Genomic DNA, 17,137 nt, shown 5'->3' on the forward strand with positions numbered 1-17,137 from the left:
ATTCTTTTGTGTTCAAGTAAATAATCATATTATCTGCAAAAAGCAATATAATAATTTTATTTCCTCTTTTCCTATACTTATTCTCTCAATTTCTTTTTCTAATATTAGTGCAATAACCAGAATTTCTAGCACTATATCAAATACTGGTGGCATTACTGTACATTCTTGCTTGGCTCTTCGTCTTAATGGAAAAAATCCTACTTTATTCCCTTTACATACCAGTCCTGGGTTTTAGACTGATACTTCCTGCCATTTTATATAAATATTCATTGTTTCTTGTGTTTTCTAGTATTTCAAATAGAGAGAAAGGGGTATTCTATATTGTTTAGATATTTTCCTGTACTTATTGACCTCATCATAAGATTTTTGCTATTTTTATTAATAATATCATCTTTTTGGGCAATTTAACTTTTCCTAATATAGAATAAACCCTACATTACTGCTATAAATCAAAATTGGCCATAGTATGTAGTATATTTGTCACTATAGACTCTTTGCTAAAATTTTACATGCAGATTTTTTTGTGAATGTTTATTATGTGTATTGCCTATACTTTTTATTTTTGTTTTACTTGTCCCTGGTGTTATTATGGATTCAGTAGGATACTCTTCTGTTTTTGCAAACTGCTTATATAATATTGGAATCAATTGTTCTTTGAATATAAAATTCATTAGTAAATCCACCTTGTGCCCTTTTTTTAACCCCATTTGGCAAAAAGGAAGAGAAAGTGAAGGAAAAGACAGATAGAATAACCTTCATCACCTCTGCTTCAACCTGGGTACTAACTTTTGGAAATGATATATCCCATTTACCAGCTTTCTCTTTTAATTTTGTTTCATTGTGTTGAAATGAACTTTGGCTCAAGATTGTAACTCTTTTAGTAGATATACAGATCTGCTCCCTGGTCATCATACTTACTTGTATTTTTTATCTATATTTTCTTAGCATGGTGCTATTTATAGTAGAGTTTAGCCTTCAAACCAATCATTTTCATTGCTTTCCTTGAGCAATAAGACTTTTGACTTTTCCTCTTTTTCTTCTCACAATAATCTAATCAGTTGCTGTTCCATTTATTATGTAAATCTGCATATTTATTCTATGGAATGATGGTTGGAGGACCCAAGGAAGTCACCTGACCTGCACCCAAATTTCAGGATCTGCCTTAGTTTTCATATGAATCAACAAGAACCTAACACAACATTACTCATGTAGTTTATTTTCTTTTACTCTGATTAAACCCTCTTTGATAATGAACTCCTCTCTTTCTCTTGAATTTCTGTGCCATTTTCATATCCAATTAAAGATAGTCTTTCTCTAAGTTGTATTGTCTTTGCATTTAATGTGTCCATAGAAGGCTGGATTTAGTACCAATCAAACCTAAGTTCTGATCATACTTCTGATATTTACTAGCTGTAAAAACATATAACTTAACTTCTTGGATCCTCAGTTTTCTTATCTGTAAAATGGAGATACTAACAACTTGTCATGCCTGCTCCATACATTTGCCATGAAAATTTAGTATTATTATGTATTCAAAGTATTTTGCAAATCTTAAAGTACTATACCAAGCCAATTGTTCATTATCCCTACAGTATTTAATAAGGGGTTTCTTAATCTTTAACAATCAAGCAGAATCCATACTATTTATGTTACTTTCCCCTAGTCCCTTAACATATCTGTGGCATGTCTGCTCATCTTTAAATTGAATGGATTGGACTAGATGACTGCTGAGGTCACTTCCAGTGCTGTAGTTATGATCCAAAGAGCTAAATTTCAGATATTGTTGATGACTATTGCAAGCTTAGAAATGTTGTTAGGAAAGTTTTAGTTTATTCATATCATCTACTACATGATGGTATATTCACAGCATATTTTTATTATTTAATGGTAGGGATATGAATTTTTAAATATTTTGATTATTAGTAGTGAAATCACTTCTATTTTTACTAGATGCCTTTCACCAAAACCTGGTATGTGCATGTTTTCTCCCCTCTTTGATATTTAATATAATAAAAGGAATTTTTGAAGTTTAAAATGAGATTTATAATTTATTTCCTTTAATTTCTACTTGCTAACTAATCTTTACTTCAATTACAGCATACATTTAAACACAATAATTATTGAGGAGTGGTTAATTATTTCCCATTATGGCAGATTTTAGTATAGAGGATTTGTTCCAAGAAAACCAAAATACTCTATGAGAATCAATATTTTCCACAGTTTGAAAGCTTATTTCATCTTTCTGAAATGAATTAGTTTAAAAATATACTGGAATAAAAGGAAATGCTAATTTATCAAAATTTGTAGTCTAATTTCCTATCTACATCATATATAATTGTGAGTGATGGATGAGCTACGAGAAGAGAAACACTAAATTCAAGTGAAGATATGATCTAATAAAGCATGATTTTACAGCTTTACTTAAATAATATAGTTTTAAAAATCACAGGAAAAAATGTTTTTTTGTGAATGGCATACATGTAATGGAGCAGGTTTAAAATACTGTGAAATGACCTCTCCTGACAACTTGCATTCCTATAACTGATATTTATTGGGGTAAAGGGAAATGATGAACAAAATGAATGTCAATGTATAACACTTTAGATATACAATTAATGTCTTTCTTTAGTCCAAATTTTATACATGGGATCTGAATAATGTATACACTTTATTTACTTTATTGCAGAACTACTGTTCTGAAATCCAGAGTTTAAAAACAAATGGCAGGTGTGATGTAATGGTGAAATTAGAGGATTTAAGAATCAGAGGTCCTGAGTTCAAATCCTAGGTCTACTAATTACTCTATGTGACCTTGAGAATGTCCCTTCCCCCTCTTAAGGTCTTAGTTTCCTCATCTCTAAGTAGAGAAGACTAGACTAAATCCTAAGCTCCCTTCTAGAATTTAGGTAAAATGAAGCAAAGGAGATACCCAGAAGTAACTGTATAGGATAAATGTTAGCTAAAGAAGTTAACACTGAATTCAGCAAACATTTATTAAGCACCTACCATGGGTAAAGCACTAATAGTACTTGCTAGTGAGACTTTAAGAGCTGGATGAAGGCACTCAGTACTAAGAAAAAAAGGCCATCTGCATTTTAGTAGCTGGGAATGATGTGCTAATATCTGAAATTATAAGGCAATTATCACATTTTCAATTACATACCACATTTGGCAATTAACATTTTGTTAATCATCCAGTTCCCGATTTGATGTGACTTTCTAAAGTAAGTAGCTTACCCTCTACCTCTGTAAAATTACTATTTATCACCAGTGAATACATAATCAGGTTCTAAACTTTGTATTTGCCTTTAGAACTGCCTTGCAGTAATTAATTCACCTCAGGCAGAATTCATTCACATTAGTGTGTCTATGTAGGAGCACAGGCTAGAAGCCCTAGTTTTTAAGGTTTGGCTGTCCCTACAAATCCTTATGCTGTACTATTAGAGGAAAAATAAATGTATTTCAAGAGATGAGCAAAAATATTTCTTGATTTTTAAAACTTTGTTTATGCCAAGATAAATCATGAATATATTGATCCTTTATTAAAATCATTGAGTAATAATGAGACACACTTTTCCTTTGTTCCAGTGATTGTCATACTCAAAGAGTTGATACTTTTTATATACAGCAAAGAAAACAAAAAGAAGGTTAGAAAGGGACAAAAATAGGATTATTCTCTTAAATCTTTTAAAATTTTATGAGATTTTTTTCCTCTAGGAAAAACTGTACATAACAGAAGTCCACAGTTTCATATTCAATCTTCCCTTTTGTTCTTTGTATATTGGAATGTTTGTGGATTATTGTTTAGTTCATAATGAAACAAGCATTCTTAAACTTACTGATAACTAATCTATTTTGGTTCCCTAGACTAATCCTCAGACAAAAGTCAAGAGTGTCAAGGGGACCATAGTCTTACCTAACTCATAAAACCTAGATAAGATAATAACTATTTGGGTAAATGAATGACTGTACTCTAGTGAATATGAGCAGAGAGATAACATCCGTCAATAAAAAAGACAATTTCACAAACATATTAATCAATCAGTGAACCCTGTGCAGCGCTAAATATTGGGAGAGATATAAAGTTCAACTAAGACATAGATTCTGTTGGAGGGGACTTGAAGTCTGAATTAAACACCAACATAAATAATAAGAACATACACATTAGAGAGTGACCTCACTCAAAATGTAAGACAGTCAAGAAGCATTTATTAAGTGCCTACTATGTGCCAGGCACTATGCTAATATTGAGGATACAAAGAAAGGTAAAAAAAACAATTATTCCTAAAGAGCTTATAGTCTGCCATATAAAGGAAGTCTGACAGAAAAGTCATAAACTAATCGGAGAATTAGGGAAGGCTTCCCAGAGAAAAAAGCATTTGTATTGGGCTTTAAGAAATGGAATTAAGTTCCCAATATAGTCACAAAGAGAGGCAGTGTTGTGATATATATTGTGTGTATGTATAATGAACTTGCACTGGAGTCAAGGAAAACTTGATTTCAAGTTTTTCTGAGTTAGAAAATCTGGCTTCTAACACCTAGTACCTATGTGACCAGTCAAGTAAGTCAGTGCTCCCAGGCAATTCCAAGACTATGAGTTTCTAGGGAAGAGTTGATATGAATTGCTAGGAGGAATCCCTTTGTGGAGAATTTTTGATATCAATGAAATCATATATTGGATCCAAACATGCAAGGAGCTACTCTGAAAACAGAGGAATCATAGATATCTACATCACAGACCCTATTCTTAGGAAATATGCAATCTAAGAGTATGGGAATGGGGATGGAGACAAGATGGCAGCACAGAAGCAGGAAAACTGTGAGTTTCTCTCATAATCACCTCAAATACCTATAAAATATGACTCTAAACAAACTTTAGAGCTACAGAACCCACAAAGTGAAAGAGAGAAACAAACCTCTTGCTGAAGGCAGCCCAATAGGCAGACAGAAAGGGTCCATCACAGCATGCTAGGAGCCAAGCCCAGCCTCGCATGAGCCCATGGTTTTAGCCTCAGGGTGGCCCTGACCAGCAGCAGCTGGAACAGACTTGGGGAGAGTGGATCACCAGCAGCTGTGGCAGTTTCCAGAATTATCAACCCATAAATGCCAAAAGCAAAGTAAAAGGTCAGTGTAGACTTTGTGGAAACAGGGGAATCCATAGGAAGATATGGCCTCTGCTCCCAAAGTGAGAAGGTGAGAAGCTGTGGAGGTGCTGCGGCTGTGAAGCCACCATTAAGTGGCTGCTTCAGAGCTCCTGGCTTTCAGATTGTAGGGAGATAAAGCAACCATTCTGAGGGGTAATCACTCTTGCTTTAACCTGCTTGGATCTGGATCACCGTCTAGGGTGTGTGTGATTAGGTTCTAGAGCCTATTAAGGCTTCAGAGAGGGCACCCAACAAATAGCTCCAGCAGCTGTGAAAACTCCAGCAATTTGGGAAAAAGCTCTCCTCTCTGGAAGCAGAGTTCTACTGTGTCAAAAAGCTCAAAAGTCAAGTAATTGAGTGACAACATAAGCAAGCAAAGGAAGCAAAGCAAGCACAGCAATCCAACATTAGACTCCTATTTTGGGGATAAAAAGGATCAAAGCATGGAACAGGAGGAAGACAATGAAGTCAGAATTCCTGCACTAAAAGCTTCCAAGAAAAATATGAATTGGTTACAGGTAATAGAGGACCTTGGGAAAGATTTTTGAAAACCAAATAAGAGAAATAGAGGGAAAATTGGAAATAGAAATGAGAATGATGCAAGAAAATCATGAAAAGAGAGTCAACAACCTGGCTGAAGAAAATAAAACCTTAAAAAATAGACTTACTCAAATGGCAAAAGAGGCTTAAAAAGCCAAAGAGGAGAAGAATGCCTTAAAAAGACAAATTTTTCAGATGGAAAAAGAATTTCAAAAGCTCACTGAAGAGAATAATTTCTTCAGAATTAGATTAGAGCAAATGGAAGCTAATGACTTTAAGCGAAATCAAGATACTATAATACAGAACCAAACAAATGAAAAAAAAATAGAAGGCAATATGAAATATCTCATTGGAAAAACCACTGACATGGAAAATAGATCCAGGAGAGATAATTTATAAATTATTGGAATACCTGAAAGCCATGATCCAAAAAAGAACCTAGAAATCAACCTTCAAGAAATTCTCAAGGAAAATTGCCCTGATGTTTTAGAACCAGAAGGTAAAATAGAAATGGAAAGAATTCACCATTCATCTCTTGAAAAAGATCCAAAAAAGAAAATTCTTAGGAATTTTATAGCCAGGTTCTGGAGTTCCCAAATCATGGAGAAAATATTACAAGCAACCAAGAAAAAAAAACAATTTGAATATTGTGGAAACACAATCAGGATAACACAAGACCTAGCAGCTTCTATATTAAGGGATGGAAGGGCTTGGAATATGATATTCCAGAGTTCAAAGGAGCTAGGATTAAAGCCAAGAATCACCTACCCAGCAAAACTGAGTATAATGTTTCAGGGGAAAATTTGATTATTCGATGAAATAGAGGACTTTTAAGCATTTTTGATGAAAAAAACAGAGTTGAATAGAAAATTTGACTTTAAAATACAAGAAGCAAGAGAAGCATGAGAAGGTTAACAGGGAAAAGAATTCATAAGGAACTTACCAAAGTTGAACTATTTACATTCCTACATGGAAAAACAATGATTGTAACTTAGGAAACTGCTACCTCAGACTCTATAGGTGGCTTCCTTACACTACAGCTCATAAACTTTGACTATTACACTACCCAGAGACAATTATCTTGAAGATACAATTAGCACTTAGCAAAGGCATTTACTCAGATACATAGTGAAGAAGTGGTTATAAAATTTTAAATATTAGGCACACTTACCCATCAATACACATAGGATGAATGGTTTCAAATGTAGCACAGAAGTAGAGCTTCTCACTAGAAAGATACACCTGATACAAAGCAAACTCAGAACTAGCAGTAGTGCAAGGCCTGTAGTCTTCACATTGTTGTCACTGTCTCTCCTCACAATTACTGTAGCACCTCTTTCTATTTATTAAAAAATAATAATTTTAAATTCCCTCTTCTCTCTTTCTGGACCCTCCCCTATCTATTGAGAAGGTAATCAATATTATACCTATTATACATATGAAGTTATGCAAAACATTTTTGTATTAGCCATGTAGTAAAAAAACAAAGCAAGAAAAATAAAGTGAAAAACATACATGCTTCGATATGCATTCAGAGAGATTCAGTTCTCTCTGTACAGGTGGATAGCACTTTTTATCATGAATCCTTAAAAACTGTCATGTATTATTGTATTGATCAGAGTAGCTAAGTGTTACAGATAGACATAGTTGATAATCATTACAATATTGCTATGTTGATTCTGCTCACTTCACTTTGTACTAATTCATATGTCTTCAAATGTTTTTTTCTGAAACCATTCCCTTCATTATTTCATACAGTACAACAGTATTCCATCACAATTTCATACCAAAATCCAGCCATTTTCTAATTATTGGCATTTCCTCAATTTCTAATTCTTTGCTACCACAGAAAGAGATAGAAAAATTTTTTTTATACATATAGGTCTTTTTCCTTTTTCTTTGATCTAATTGGGTTACCAATCTAGTAGTGATACTGCTGGGTCAAAGGGAATGCAAAATTTGATAGCCCTTGGGAAGAGTTTCAAATTGTTTCCCAGAATGGCTGAACCAGTTTACAATTTCACTAACATTAGTTAATTAGTGCTGATTAGCAACCATTTTTTCCCAGATCTTCTCCAGCATGTCATTTTCCTTTTTTTTTTATCTTAGTCAATCTCATGGATATGAGGTGATAAATAGAGTTGCTTTCCTGGTAATTTTGGCTCTTTTGGTTCTGTTTGTGCACAAATTCTAATTTAACGAATCAAAATTATCTATTTTACCTCCCATGATCTCTTTATCTCTTGTTTAGTTATAAGCTCTTCCCTTATCCATAGATTTGACATTTTTTCCCACACTGTCCTAATTTGCTTATGATATCATGCTTTACATGTAAATCATGTACATATTTTGACATTATCCTGGTATATGGTATGGTATATTATTAGTAGTCTATTCCTACTTTCTGCCACACTGCTTTCTAGTTTTCCTAGCAGTTTTTACTGAATAATTAGTCTTTACCCCAGTAGTTTGAATGTTTGAGTTTATCAAACACTAGATTACTGAGGTCATTTACTTCTGTATACTTTGTTCTTAATCTATTTCACTAATTAATTGCTCTATTTCTTATTCAAAACAAGATTGTTTTGATGATTACCATTTTGTAGCATAGTTTGAGATCTGGTACTGCTAGGCTACCTTCCTTCAATATTTTTTTCTTTGATTCCCTTGATCCTGATGTTCATAACCTTTTCTTCTTCTACATGAATTTACTAGTTTTAATAGCTCTATAAAATAATTATTTAGTAATTTCATTGATATGGCATGGAATAGACTGAACAACTTGGGCAGTATTGTCAATTTTTATATTGGCACAGCCTACCTATGAGCAATTAATATTTTTTTTCAATAGTTTAGATCTGTCTAAATAGATTTGTGGGAAAAGTAGTTTGTAATTGTTTTTATAGTTCTTGTGGCTGTCTTTGCAGATAGATGTACAAGCATTTTATGATATCTGCAGTTATTTTAAGTGAAATTTCTTTCTCTCTCTTCCTACTGGATTTTGTGGATAATATACAGAAATGCTGATATTTTTTTTAAATTTTATTTCCTACAACTTTGCTAAAGTTGTTAGTTGTTTCAACTAATTTTTAACTGATTCAGGTTCTCCAATTAAACTCTCATATTATTTTCAAGAATGATAGTTTTGTTTCCTCATTATCTATTCTTATCCTTCAATTTCTTTTACTTGTTATTTCACTAAATTGCTGGCATTTCTAGTACAATATTTAATGATAATGACATAATGGACATTGTTGCTTCAACTCTGATACAATTGGCAAGGCTTCTAGTTTATCTCCATTATAGATAATTCTTGGTCTTAGTTTTAGATAGACACTACTTATCATTTTAAGAAAAGTATCATTTATTCCTATGTTTTCTTCAGGATGGGCTGCACCAGGGGGTCTCCCAGGATCTTATCCACATCATAGACCAACTTTATTTTCTGCTACCAGAGATCACATTCCTTGAAGCTATTTATTCTGTTACTACTTTGACTGTTCTAGAAGAAGGAATGACCCATTTGTTTTCCATTACATGGGACCTGAGGATGGTTCATAATTGCAAGTACCCTGATATAGATATATTTATGATGTAAAAAAAGACTTGTTTAGACTTGTTGAGGTATGAATAGAACTTGTTTGCCTCTGATATTCCCTTCACCTATGCCAGTCTATTATACATAGAATATAGTTAATTATGTTTTTGAGGTTTATTAATTGGGGTGGGAAGCCTTTTATTTTGTTTTGAATTAGGCATTGAAAGAAGTAGAGGATATAAGTAAGAGATGAGAAGTGGGGAGAGGGAATCTGGGATGGGAGAACATAATTAATTAAGATGAAGGAGTGAGAATATGTAAATACATTTTGGAGATTGCAGGGTGGAGCAATTTTGACAAGAATGTCACTAGCTTGGAATGGCACATAGTGGGAAAAACAGGTTAGAGTATGAAATGGGTGTCAAAGTGTGCAGAATTTGAAATTCAGTTCAAATAAATTCACCTATTACAAAATGGTAGGCTAAGGACTCTAGACCTCTTTTTGTCATTAATGAGAAGTCACTGAAGTGAAATGTGTGAGTGAAATGTTCAGAGTTTTAGGATCATTAATCTGGTAATGTGTGGGGTATGTATGGTAGACTATTATGCTAGTCAATGTATGTAGTGATAAGAGCCTGTGCTAAGTTGGGAAAATGAGGAATGGAGATGAGGGAATGATGTGAAAGAAATTGTTAAGAATGAAATGACAGTGATTGACTAACAAGGTGTGAAAGCAGGCAAAAGAATAAAAACAGGCTAGCATTGCAAATGGAAGCATCTGAAATTATCTGTATTAAGCAATATTGAAGAGGAAATGTGCAACAACAACAAAAAAAAACAGCTCACACATATAGAAGACTAACATTTTCAGGGTTTCCTCACAACAACCTCATGATGTATATAATGTAAGTATTGTTAGTCCTAATTTATAGATGTGGACAATAAGGCTCCAAGACCTTTAGTGATTAACCCATCACATCACAACTGGATAGAAAAATTGAGAATTGAACCTAGGTCTCCTGACTCCAAGAGCAGTGAGTTTTTAATCATATTATGTTACTTCTCTGGAGCTTAAAAGTTAAAAATCCAAAATTGCAGAAAAAGTGAAATTCATTATTTTATTGATATGTTCTTTATCCTTAGAGTACATTTAACTCATCTGTGTGTGCATGTGTGTGCGTGCATGCATGTGTCCTTGTGTCCAGTGTGTGTGTGAGAGTCTGTGTGTGTGTGTGAGAGAGAGTCTGTGTGTGTGTGTGTGTGCATAGACAGGTCTATAAATTTCACTGGCCTCCCTCTGTTAAGGCATTCCATTGGCTTACATACATTAGAGTTGAAAGACAGAAACAGATGTTGATGGGAATAATGCTTAATGATCTGTGACCCTATATACAAAGAATACCAGCATCATAGTCATCTGTTAACCACATACGTGCAACCCGCCAGTGCAATACATCTTATAACCTTCAGATCTATGAACATTGGCCTTTTCCTGGTGAGTTAAAAGGACTCAGCTGATAGAAAAAAATAGTAAACACTTGGGAAGATCTGACATTCTATTGCATTTAGGAAAAGTGATATGCATCCAACTTGCCCAATTATTTCCTTATTGCCCTCCCAACTAGGGTAGAACTTCTTAATTTTCAGAGTTGCTGAGGTTCAAAGGAGGGCAATCCAACAGCTGGGTGCCAAGCTTAAATGATGCATGGCTGCTTATGTACACAGATATTAAGGTCATCAGCAAATATGTGAAAAGAATCACTAGGCTTTAAAAAAAATACTGATTCAGAACCTAGAGAAAACAATCACTTGTTCATGCAATAACAGAACTTACAGATAGGTGACCAAGTATGACTGTCTAGGGTAGGGGAGAGTAAGTACAAGCCATTACAAAGAGAAACTTGGAAGCTCTGAAAGGAGATTCTTAATTATCATTACTTGGACAGAAATATTTTTTTGACACTGAGAGTCACCATGAGGGAAGTGGTTCCAAATTCTTAGGCACCCTGCCATATTATGATTAATTTTACAGGCCATGCATGGATGTTTAGTTAGAGAAGAGAACTGAAGAGATCTTGTACAATCCATCAAAATAGTAGGAATAAACCGTCACTCTCAACCTGAGCCGTGAACATGTTTATTTATGAGCCACTTTGCTGAAATTGGAAGGAAAAAAAAAGAAAGAAAAGAAAGTCAAGACAGTCAGGCAAAGCGAAGAGGTTGAAATACTCTGTGTTAAGCAACAGCTAATGACAAACATGCAACAAAGAACTCTCTGAGCCCACCTTACAGGTGTTCTAGTAGAATATGGAATGGTTACTTGAATTTCATGTATCTTATGTAGAACTGAATAACCATTTTAGTATTCTGAATTCTAGGAATAAATTGTTATTTTCCAAAAAAAAATTCTAATCTATCATAATGATTTTTAATTAATAACATCTTATGAATTTGCACTAACTGGAGGGCAGGTAAGCCTGAAATAGAGAAAAGTTTAACTATTTCAAAGTAATGAATTAGTAAAAAGTTTAGAATTTTTTCAAAGACAAGGGGCTTTGCTGTACAAGAAAAGGAAACTCAAACTAGGCCACCAAAGTTTAGTGAGGAGAAGTTCCTGGGGGCTACTGTCTGGTGGATGGTGAAGAAAGATTTGTAAATAATAAAATAAGCTGTTTTGAGTTTTTTTTATTGGTAGAGTGAACACAATCTTCAGCCTTAATCCTTATTCAAATAATTACAGTCTTAAATGGGAATTGTCCTAGTTAATGAAGTCTTATACTTCTGTGGTAAACCAACTCAATTTAGTCAAAGGTTAAAATTATGGACTACCTTCAAAAGAAAGCTTTATTACTGAATCTATTTATTAAGGCAAAAATTAATAAAAATAGGTTGTTTTTCAATGTTACAAAAATTTTGCTTTCTAATACTTGACATTTTGGGAGGCAGTTAGGTGGCACACTGGATAGAATTCCATTTGTACAGTCAAAAAAACCTAATTTTTGTAAATTAAAATCTAGTCTCACACACTTATTAGCTGTATGACCTTAGATAAGTCACTTACCCCTGTTTGCCTCAGTTTCCTCATCTGTAAAATGAACTGGTGAAAGAAATGCAAACCACTCCAGTAACTTTTCCAAGAAAATCCCAAATGGGGTCACAAAGAGTCAGACAGGACTGAAATGACTAAACAACAACACTTTACAATTTTACTACAGTATTTATTTTGAGTCAATTCAACCAGCCATCATATAATAGACCATCCTACTTCAATATGCATGCATGTATTTATTTAATTAATGTTTGAATGTAAAGAGATGAGAAACAGTATGTGATTATGTGCAGATGTCAGATATCAAAGTCAAGGAGACTTGTGTTCAAATTGTGCCTCTGACATCCACTGACTATAACAATGGGTAAGTAATCTAAACCATCAGCATCCCAGGCACTGGTCTGCAGCAGCAGTGGGGGTTTCCACATGGGAGATTCTACACAAGGATAAAATGTTTAAGAAATATACCAAAAAATGTAAAATATGAATGAAGATGAACTTAACGTAGATTAGTGCATTGGATACTTATTGTGATTTGTTTTGTCAAGATTTCCTATGAGAAAGATTCATCTTTTATATTATTCAAAGGAATTTCCTAAATAAGATACCAAAATAACATCATTATGTGTTATTCTTTCCTACTCAGTGATTCCATAGTGTTTTTGGCAGAGGAAAGCAGCACACTGGAAGTCTATATGCTTGAACTTGACTGTTGATACCATTGCAAGAGGGGCAGCTAGGTGTTGCAGGTGATAGAAGTCCTGGCCCATAGTCAAGAAGACTCTTCTTTGTGAGTTCAAATATGACCTCAGGCACTTACTAACTGTGTGACCTTGAGCAAGTCAAGACTCTGCCTCAGTTTCTTCACCTGTAAAATGAGGTGGAGAAGGAAAGAGCAAACTACTCCAGTATCTTTGCCAAGAAAACTTCAAATGGAGTCACAAAGAGTTATACACAACTCAACAACAACAACAACCATTACAAGCTAGCTATTTTGCTTTGGGCAAGAAACTATACCTCTGTACGCTTCTGATTCCTATTCTGTAAAATGAGGGACTTAAAATGGACCAGCCCTGAGGTTGTAGTGCTCTAACTATGGGGAAGTCTGACAAGGCCATACAGTGTATATAAATGCTTTGTACCTCCAGAAAAAAAAAGATTACTGTTAAAACTACATAAAAAAATTAAAAGCAGATGACTACAAAGACTAAGGAAGTTCTAAAGTCTGTCAGATGAATTAGGCAAAAACAGTGAATGATTTTTGTGACTATTAGACTGGTTATAATCTACTCATTTCCTTAAAGGATTTATTAATAATCTTATAAAAAACACAAATCTACCTAAGAGGAGGTATGTACTTAGAGTTTGTGTGCATATAAACTCGTAGGAATTCTCTTTAAATCTTCTTTCAAATCCTATAATCTCTAACTCCCCCTAAGTTGATGTGTGTGTGTGTGTGTGTGTGTGTAATATACAACTTCTTTCCAAACTTAAAATTACCATTTAGGATTCCTGAAGGATTTAATTCAGAGTCATTACATAATTTTTTTTCTATAAAGGTGGAAGTGCTATTTATCCCAAATTCCCAGCTTCTAGACAGTACAGGGGTTCATAAAGTTGGGAACAACAATACTCAGCTAAGCAAAATTATAAAAGAGAAAGATGAATGTGTTGCAAATGATACTAATATTCAAAGGGGACCTGAAAACTTTGGTGACATCTGCAGTCTGCTTATCCCTTCAAGTATCCAGCAGACCTGAATATGACCCTTGAAAGTTAAAGACTGTCCTTCTGATACAATTCATGTTCACAACTACCTGTCATCTCCTGTTCCCAAAGCCCTTCCATGTGGAAGTTCTCTGGGGTCTTTATTTTCAGTCCTCTCTGAGACCACTACACTCAACTGTGTTATTTAGCACCTCAAGCTAGACAAAAACTTGGCACAGAAAAAAGGAGCAGCCAGTGTTTTATTTGCCATTAAATGCAGACGCCTTTTAAACTGTTCACAGTGCATTTTTATTAAGCGAAAGGCATATTATTGGCTTAGGGCCAGTTGGTATAAATATTCCTTGGTCAAGATCTATTGATGTAGAACACACCGAATGGCATTAAAGGAGTAATAAAACAGGACTCGGATGTCAGATTACAACCAACTCAGAAATTAAGTTAGGTTATTTGAAAATTATATTTTGTGTAGGAACTAGATTTTGTTGAGGGAAAGTACACAAAAATAAATCATATTTGTAGATGGATACTACCATATGATGTATGGGAGAATGTAGTGTTTTTTTTTTCTGCTCTCCAATGCTCACAGAATAGTTTCTATAAAGAGCAAATCAATGTTTGGCTCCAGTGAGAGGATACCTTTTCTCTCAAATCTGAGAACATTAAGTAATCAATATCATCTGGATGTCTTTTCTGCCTTCACTTTTCCCAGCCATAAGCTATGAGAGCTCCTGAACAGTAGAGAAGGATTGAGAGCTCCTGGACTCAAGCAGCACAAAAATGGATCAGTGTGTTAATTTAGCAAGTTAATTAATGGTTAGGAACAGTGTGGTATGGTGAATAACATTGCCAGGAAGACCCAGATTCAAATCCTCTCTCTGATATCCTGTCAATCAATCAACTAACAGTCATTATCTAGTTCTAATCTATCTTTCCAGGTTGCTTATACATTATGCTCCCTCACAGACTGAGCGAAACTGGGCTACTTCATGTTTATTTCCATATCATCTATATTAAACAGTCATTCCCCTTGCCTGAAATATTGTCCTTCCTTAAATCTACTTATTGAAACACATAGTGCCCTCCCAAGTTGAGCTCAAGTGCTATCTCATACACAAATCCTTTCCTGATTATTCCATTTGTTAGGATTTCCCTGTTCACTATTACCCAATATTTGCATTGTATATATTTGTATTTGCTTATTTGTATATGTATTGTTCCTCTCCAATAGGATGTAAGTTCCTTCAGGGTAGGAACTATTTCCTTTTTTGGTTTTGTGTCCCCAGGGTCTAGGAACAAGTGGACATTAAACACTTAATAAAGGTTTGTTGAATTGAATACAAATTGTGTGTCCATGGACAAAAATCATTTACCCTAACTTTACCTCAGCTAAGTCTGTAAACTGTAATTTATAGACAAGTGGTATCCAATAGGCACCAGTGGAGGAAATTTCCTTAGAAAAGTTCCCTATATCTAAGAAATCTCCGGTCTAGGGGGGGAAATAATTCAGTGCATTATGTTGTCATTTCTTTTAGAAAAAACAGAGGTTTTATAAGAATAGGAATGAAGAGAGAAAAATAAACTTTAACTGTTTTGTAATAGGAAGGAAATCAGCACATATAATTCCTCTGTGAAATCCACAAAGAAAATCTGATATCTATGAAAGATCTAACAGTTTATAATTTATCTTCATAACTAACCTTATAATACATATTTTATAATATCCAAAATATAATTTTTTATGAGAGGACAAATATATTTTGACCAAACCAAATATTATAGACAGCCATATGAGTTTATCTCAAATTACCAATGTGTTTAAGACTTTCATAAGAGCATAGCCTTTTCTTGAAGGAAAAATCATTCTCTGTTTGCATCTACCACCTACCTGGTTCTAAGTTACAAAAACAATCCCATGGATAAGAAGTCTAGGAATCCCCAGAAAGGGTGGGATAGCCACATACTAGGATAGTGGTACCTTTAAGTTTCTGGAAAGTATAGACAATGTCTTTAACCTAGCATGCCCTTGTACCCTTGTATCCCCCACCATATGAAATAAGAATATTTATAGAGGGTCAAGCACAGGGCCTGGTACATAGTAGGTAATTTGTAAATGTGTATTTCTTTCTTCCCTCCCATATGTAACACAGTGCCACTCTTCTCTGAGTTATCTAGCCATCTATAATCAGGTAAAATTGTTTATACTGTGATTCGTTTACAAATGAATGATTTCTAATCTCAGCATGGTCCTTGATAATATTTCTTGTTCCTAGTCGAAGAAAATCATAGAATCTCTGAGCTAAAAAGAACCTCAGATCTCATCCAGTACAATCGAATCATGTAGGAGTATCCTCTCCAATACCCACAAGTGATCACCTAACTCTTGCATAGACACCTCCAGTGATAAAGGATTAATCAGCTCCTAGGATAGTTCATTCCACTTTTGAATAGCTCTAATTAATTATTAGGTAGTCAGCTTATACACAATATCTTTTGCAGGCTTCCAATCATAGATGACCTTTAGGTCAAATAGGACAGAGTTTAATCCCTCTGACTCATAACATCTCTTCCAGTAATTGAACAAAATTATCATTCTCCCTCCCTCCTCCCATCAATGATTCACTTTTCTATGTGTAAGGTCCCCATTTCTTCCAGTTGATTCTTGTGGAGCAAAACCCCAGTCTTCTCAAGATTATGGTCATCCTTTGGGGGTAATGTTTCAATGTGTCAACATGCTCCTTGATATTTGTCACTTAGAACTTGACACCATAATTCAGATGTTGGCTGACAAAGGGAGAGTATCACCTCATCTTGTTCTATGTTTCTATGAATGCAACCCAAGATAGGATTCACTCTTTGGCCGGCATGCTACACCACTGACATATCTGCTTACAAATGATTAAAATTCCTAAAATGTTTCATGCAAACTGTTATGTAATTGTACCTCCTCATCCTGAAATTATAATAATAATGATGATGATAATGATGACATTTATATAGCTTGTTAAAGTTTGCAAAGTGCTTTACATATATTATTTCACTTAATTCTCAAAAAAGGTAAGAGGATTGGTATTATTTTCCCCATTTTACAGATTCAGAAACTGGGGTAGAGGGAAATTGAGATTTGCTGAAGTTCACATG

This window comes from Petaurus breviceps, unplaced genomic scaffold, assembly GCF_028583685.1.
Source record: "Petaurus breviceps papuanus isolate PSGF00001 unplaced genomic scaffold, PetGlider_PUasm1.0 90977, whole genome shotgun sequence".
NCBI classification, from domain to species: Eukaryota; Metazoa; Chordata; class Mammalia; order Diprotodontia; family Petauridae; genus Petaurus; species Petaurus breviceps.